Here is a 7,523-nt window from a genome sequence, read left to right on the forward strand (position 1 = left end):
ATTTCATTGCATTCTCTCTGTACTTTGTACTTTTAAGTGCACATGACAATACACTTGAACTTGAACTTATTATGGTCTGTTTCTGCCTGTTTAGGTTAGGAATTACGGTGGCCGACAGGAGCAAACGCCCTGCAACTTCAGAAAACACATGCATATAGACAAAACACAAGCAAATTAAGAACAACCGGTAAATTTGACAACACGTGCAGCATTCATGTGCAGCACCTATTTATAACATATGTGAATATGGGGTTGCTGTTCAGTGCGTGGGAAAATGTTAAAGGCTTATCTTATACTTTCTCACCTGAACCTGGCTGTTTTCTTTAAAAAAAGAAATGTATATCCATCTACGGGAAACTGGAGTCAGGGTTTGTTGTTCCAGTGTTTCAGTTCTGATATGAATGAGTCTGATGATCCCTCAGGTCGGAATTATTTACTTTTCATTTGCACTTGAATGTTAAAAATAAGAAAGTGTCTGGTAGGGAGGCAACGGCAGCATAGGCTTATATACTATTTTTAGCGGGGCTGCCGCATTACGCGTCTACAGTTAGGAATTTTGTCTAACGTTGCACCAACAAAATTGGACTCCATGGTGAATAAGCTAGGTTAATTCAGATAGAATTGCCATCATTGTGATCAGGGATCACAGATTGGTTCCACAAATACTACACCTGTAGCCTATATGTGTTGATTCGGATTATATTTAATTTTCACTCCATTATTTTGCACATATCAGGATTTTCAGTGGTTGATAGCCATACTCTGGATCAACGTTCCCCAAAGTTATCTGCGCCAGACTGACCAGTCGGCTGAGGCGCCCTAGTTCAGGGAATCAAAGATAGGCTGTTGACTTTGGGCTACAACTGAGTTGAGCCTTTCGTCATTATCCTATTCCATCGCTAAAATCAGGTTTGCAAAAGTAATAAGGTTTGAGCACTAAACGATTTCTACAGAATCACAATGATAAGGGATTTATTTTCAGGGGTGCTTGAGATGATTTTTAGGGTGCTTCAGCTTGGTCAAGTGCCTTTGTCGTTATTGACGCTAAAAGTCTCCTTTAGTGTCATATAACGCAATTTTATCTAAACGTGCATGGTCGGACTATTGGTGTCCCTTTTGAATCAGTTAGGTTAGGGAAAGGTTGTGGGTGGGCTTATGTTTCCCTTGACTCGTGGAATAACTGGGACAGTTGAAGACGGATACGGCACACTATCTCCTGTCTCCTGGGTGAAAGTTCTGTGTTTGACCTATCCACCACCCCAACCAACCTCCTACGTTGGAATTTCACCCCTTTCCGTACTACTCCTTTAAACCCTTTGTAGCTGCTGCTACAAACACGCTGATGGTGCTCTTTTCATCGCTTCAGAGCTGAGAGCCACTGTCCAAACGTCCTTATTTTACGAGTTTGGAGTGAGAACGGGTTGGATAGATTAATGTATGAAATAGTTTGAGAAGGTCCCATGGCATGAAAATGTCACTTTATAAGGTTTTTTAACATTACAAATGAGTTCCCCTCGAGCCTTGCTTATGGTCTCCACCTGGCTTGGAATGGTGATAGGTGTAACTGAGTTCTGGGTATCCTGCTCTGCCTTTGAGAAAATGAAAGCTCAGATGGGTCAGATGGAATCTTCCTATGAGGTCATATGGAGCAAGGTTACTCTCCTCTTCTGCTTTGCCTGCCCAGAGAATTTGGCTCTACCCATGAGAGAGAGAGTGACATCATGGCTTTTCAAATGAGCAAAGTGGCAGTTGGTCAAGGCCACACCCCACCTCCACCTGTCTAATAGCTACAGACACAGAAATGGCACATCCTAAGGAAAGCTTCATTGTGGACTGACTAGTGGCTGTAATTCAAGGCCCAATTTTGGGAAAGAAACTTCAGGATATAGTATTAGGGGACCACATCTATATGAAAGCATCCAAAGAGCACCATGTCATGGGACCTGCCTGTTAATACGATTGAAAGAATGAACTCTAAAGTGTCTGTTTGAAGGCAGAAGCTGGTATTCTATAAAACGCAGGAGGAGTCATTTGAAATATTCCTACTGGGGTCTGAGATACTATTATTGTAATTTGATCAAATAGCTTTGTTTTATTTTTACCTGATAGGCTACTTCCAGCTAAGCAGTGCTACAATAGAGCATGATAGTCTGCATTACTGATGTGAAAACAAAATTATTTGGCTACTAGCTCCAGCGACTTCAATCTATTTATAAATAAACACGCTGTTGCATTTTTGCAGATAAATTCTATATGAGAGGTCCATGGAGAGATTTTCACTATCATGACACCCAGATAATTGTAGAATGGCCTGAATGATTACTGAATTGTAAATCTCACTGTAAGCAGTTGACAATTCAGGGTTTTCCAAAGATTTTCAAACTTTCCAAAGTCTTCACAGTGTTAGCTAATGAGAGCATTTTTATCACACCACTCAACTAACTAATCCACGTCAAGTACACCCGCGTGCGTACGTGCGTACATATGTGCGTGCATGTGCGTGCGTGCGTACGTGCGTGTGCGTGCGTGCGTATGCGTGCGTGCATGCGTGCGTGCGTATGCGTGCGTGCATGCGTATCGTGCGCATGCGTGCGTGCGCGTACATCGTGCATGCGCAGTACGTGCGTGCGCATGTGTGCGCATGTGCGTGCGTGTGCGGCCACGTGCGTGCATGCGTACGTGCGTGCATGGCGTGCGTGTGCATGCGTGCGTAATGCGTACGTGCCAGCGTGTATCGTGCGTGCATGCGTGCGTGTGCGTATCCGTGCGTGTGTGTGCGCAGGTGCATGTGCGCTGCATGCGTGCGTGTGCGTGCGTGCGTGCATGCGTGCACGTGCGTAGTGCGTGCGTACGTGCGTGTGCATACGTGCGTGCACGGTGCGGCAGTATGGTGCGTGCAGGTGCATGTGCGTGCGTGGTGCGTGCGTGCAGCGTGCGTGCGTGCGTGCATGCGTGCGTACGTGCATGTGCGTGCATCGTGCGTGCGTGCGTACGTGCGTGCGTGCGGTGCGCTGTGCGTGCGTACGTGCGTGCGTACGTGTGCATGCGTGTGTGGCGTACAGGTGCATGCGTGCGTACGTGTGCATGGCTGCGGTGTGTGTGTGCGTACGTGTGTGCATGCGTGCGTGCATGCGTGGTACGTGGTGGTATCGTGCGTGCGTGGTGCGTGCGTATTGCAGCGTGGCATGCAATCCAGGCAGTCCCCATCACCTGCCTGATCAATTGACCCCACATCCATCCACGACGAACAACGTGAACCATCTGCCATCAACCGAACGTTGCTTCAGGTTTGAGGGTTGACACGGGACCCGGCTGTCAATAACCGATCCTGTCAGTCATTACGCCCACCGGCGGGTCCCCGACGCGGTAATCGCTGTCATCACATTAACGACCTGCCGTCAACACGAATCATTTAACTCCCTCCCCGGGCCACGTCCCGGTGAGCCCGGAGAACTGACGCCGCGCCTGTCCCCGCTGGATCTGTCACTGAAGTCCCCGCCCCCGGCCAGCAGGGGCGGTAAGCCCCGCTGGCAGTTAGCAGCAGGTAAGTCCCCGCCCCGCAGCAGCAGTAAATCCCGCCCCGCTGTTGGCGGCAATAACCAACCGGCTGGACCTTGCGTTCCTTATTACCGCGAATTTTCCAAACTCATTCTCAACCACGTTGTGCCTAACAATCCTAGTCATCATTATCCATCTGGAACTCTTTGTCTTCATCTGACCTCTCGCTAACCGTTGTCGCAATCCTTTTGAACGTTCTTTGCGTGCGTGCGTGCGTGCGTGCATGTGCAGCCTGTGCGCGTCCGTCCGTGCGTGGAGGTGAGGTCTGTGTGTGTGCATGTGCGGGTAAGATCCGGTGCGGTCCGCGTGTGTGCGTGTGCGTGTCCGTGCGTGCAGCGTGCGTGCGTCCATCTGCGTGTCCGTGCGTCCGTGCGTGCGTGTCTGTGTGTGCTCTGGTGTGTCCAGTGCGGGTCTGCGGTCTCAGGCAGGTCTGCGGTTTGTGTCCGTGCGTTTCCAGGTCCGTGCGTGCGTGTACGTGCGTGCGTGCGTGCGTGGGCAGGCGTGTGTGCGTGTTTTTTACATTCCTTGCCACTTCTGAACTTGTTATTAACAGGAAGTGGACCGCCAGGCCGGTAATATGGCTGGGCTGGACGCTGAAAGCCGCTGGCTTCGAGCTCCGGCCAATCGGCTGGCCGTCCAACTGCACGACGCATGCCGCCCCGTCCGGAGAAAGTCTCGGGTCACGTCGACAGCCCGCCGTTGCCGACCGACCCACCAACGGCCGCAGACCGTTACCTTTAATACCGCGTTAATGACCCAGGCGATCACACCGCAGCCAATTTCTGCGATGTCACGTGATGTCATAAAACTGGTTATAAATGTCAATAAAATTTTGAAAAAACATAACACACTATGTAATTCCCATCAAAGTCACATCAAAATGAAAGGTCAATTAAATATTATTTAAAAAATAATCCAACCTGGTCTGTTACCACTGTCAGGTTCATCAGGACTGCAATTACTGCCGCAGCCCTTCAATCCCCAGCCAGCCCCTGTTTTAATACAGAGTGAGACACCAATCTGCCGCAGCATCTTGTCACATCCGGTAGCCAGGCAAGACCACGCTCCAGCTGGCAACTACATGCTCAGTGGCTAAGGTAAGGATACATGCTCAGTAGCTAGGTAAGGATACATGCTCAGTAGCTAGGTAAGGACTACATGCTCAGTAGCTAGGTAAGACTACATGCTCAGTAGCTAGGTAAGACTACATGCTCAGTAGCCAGGTAAGGACTACATGCTCAGTAGCTAGGTAAGACTACATGCCTCAGTAGCTAGGTAAGGACTACATGCTCAGTAGCTAGGTAAGACTACATGCTCAGTAGCTAGGTAAGACTACATGCTCAGTAGCTAGGTAAGACTACATGCTCAGTAGCTAGGTAAGGACTACATGCTCAGTAGCTAGGTAAGGACTACATGCTCAGTAGCTAGGTAAGACTACATGCTCAGTAGCTAGGTAAGGACTACATGAGCTAGCTAGCTGTTTCTCTAACTTCAGTCAGTACAAGGCAGGATTAGCCGGGAGACTTCTTCTAAACAAGGGAACATTTCACACTTAGCGTGGAATACCTGCAGAACAGGGACATGGAAGTAGTTCTTTTGTAGATTATGGTGAACAGACAGACAGACAGACAGACAGACAGACATAGAGACAGACAGACAGACAGAGAGACAGACAGCAGTGTTTGTGTGTCTGATCAACAGCAGAGATGAGTTTCCTGTTTTTGTGTCTCTGAGCTGAACCAACGGTCGCTCTGATCCCAGAGCAGCATCCCTCCTCTGGAGACCCACACACACACACACACACACACACACACACACACACACACACACACACACACACACACACACACACACACACACACACATACAGACACACACACACACACACACATACAGACACACACACACACACACTCACACACACACATACACACACACACACATACACACACACACACACAGACACACACACACACACACACACACACACACACACACACTAGTGTGTCTCACATGTAGATGTGAGTAACTGTCAGTCTCATGTTTGTGTCTCTAAAGTCTGGTTAACACGCAGCAGACCTCAGACCTCCCAGGGACCTCTGCTGAGGTAGGACACACTCTATCTAAGGTAAAAAAACACCTTAAAACTATCTGTTTTTGCGTGTTCATAAAGCTGAGTATGAGTATAAGTATAAAGTATTGTTGTTAACTTCATTCCCGCTCGATACTACTAAAGTTTTACACTTCTTTGTGGATTTCATGGTCAATAAACCTTATTTTTATGGAATTATATCTAATTTTTGAGTTAAAAAAGCTGAAATTATTAGTCAATTATTAATTGACTAATAAAGATCACCTTGTGAGATAACTCTCTCACTACCTCACACATATTACAGTATTACAGTATTATACTATTTACACACTGGTTACTTCATATTCATATTTTACATATTTTATTTTGTTATATACTGTATAGGTATTATCTCTTATCTTAGCTTCATATTATGTATTATTTCTAGTATATTTATTGTATTTTCTGTATGTGTGTGTGTGCCTGTGTCTGTGTGTGTGTGTGTGTGTGTGTGTCTGTGTGTGTGTGTGTGTGTGTGTGTCCTTGTTACTTGCAGCTTGTTTCCCAATTTCGGATTAATAAACAGTTTAACTCCCTTTAACTTCAGGAGACAGAAGACCTTCTGATGGAGACTACACTCACCTTCATCTTTCTACTGCAGTAAGACTCCACACACACACACACACACACGCACACACACACACACACACACACACACACGCACAAACACACACAGACATACACACACGCACACACACACAGACACATACACACGCACATTGTGTGTGTGGTCTGTGTGTGTCTGTAGATGGTGTCTGTGTGTTACCGGTGGTCTGTGTGTTCCGGTAGATGGTGTGTGGTGTGCTGCCGGCCCGGTAAAGCGGAGCTCTCCTTCTCGGTGGCGTTCAGCGAGGGAACGCTGCTGCAGGTCGACGGTGGCGAGGAACAGCTGCTCCACGGTCAGAACCAAACCGCCGGTGAGAAAACCAAACGATTCAAACAGAGACCCAGACATGAGATCAAAGGAGATCAAAGGAGATCTGTTGTTGGGTCTCTCTAACGCTGCTGTCGCCTCGGGACAAATTTAACCTTTTTGCAAAAGCTTTCTATATCAGGACTATGACCTTTTATTTATTTTTTTAAACACTGAAAAAAGTGACCAAAAAAATCGGAAAAAAGTGACATAATTTTTTGGAGAAAATTTGAAAAAAAAGTGAAAGAAAATGGAGAAAAAAAAGTTACAAAAGAATTGGAAAAAAAACAATTAAAAAAACGTAAAAACGTGAGGTGAAAAAAACGTATAAAGAAAAGTGGCAAAAACTTTGGAAACAAAAAAACATCGGAAAAACTTAACTTAGTTAATTTAAAAAAAAAACGCCAAAAGTGACATGAAAAATTGGGAAAAAGTTTTAAAAAAAAAAATGTGGGAAAAATAGCAACAAAAAATTTATAAAAAAAAACATAATTAAAAAAATGTAAAAAAGTTTACAAAAAAGTGACAAAAAATACAGATCAAAAACATCGCCAAGGTGACAAAAACTTATACGAAAAAGTGACAAAAAAATTGGAAAAAAAAAACATCGGAAAAAGAAACAAAAAACTTGACAAAAAACATAATTTAATTAATTAATTAATTAATGGAAAAAACCGCCAAAATTGAGAAAAAAAATCGGAAAAAAAATATATTTAAAAAATTGGAAAAAAAATATATTTAAAAAATTGGAAAAAAAAGTGACATGAAAAATTGGGAAAAAGTTTAAAAAAAAAAAATGTGGGAAAAATAGCAACAAAAAATGTATTAAAAAAACATAATTAAAAAAATGTAAAAAAGTTTACAAAAAAGTGACAAAAAATACAGATCAAAAACATCGCCAAGGTGACAAAAACTTATACG

The sequence above is a fragment of the Perca fluviatilis genome, chromosome 9 (assembly GCF_010015445.1).
Source record: "Perca fluviatilis chromosome 9, GENO_Pfluv_1.0, whole genome shotgun sequence".
Lineage (NCBI taxonomy): Eukaryota > Metazoa > Chordata > Actinopteri > Perciformes > Percidae > Perca > Perca fluviatilis.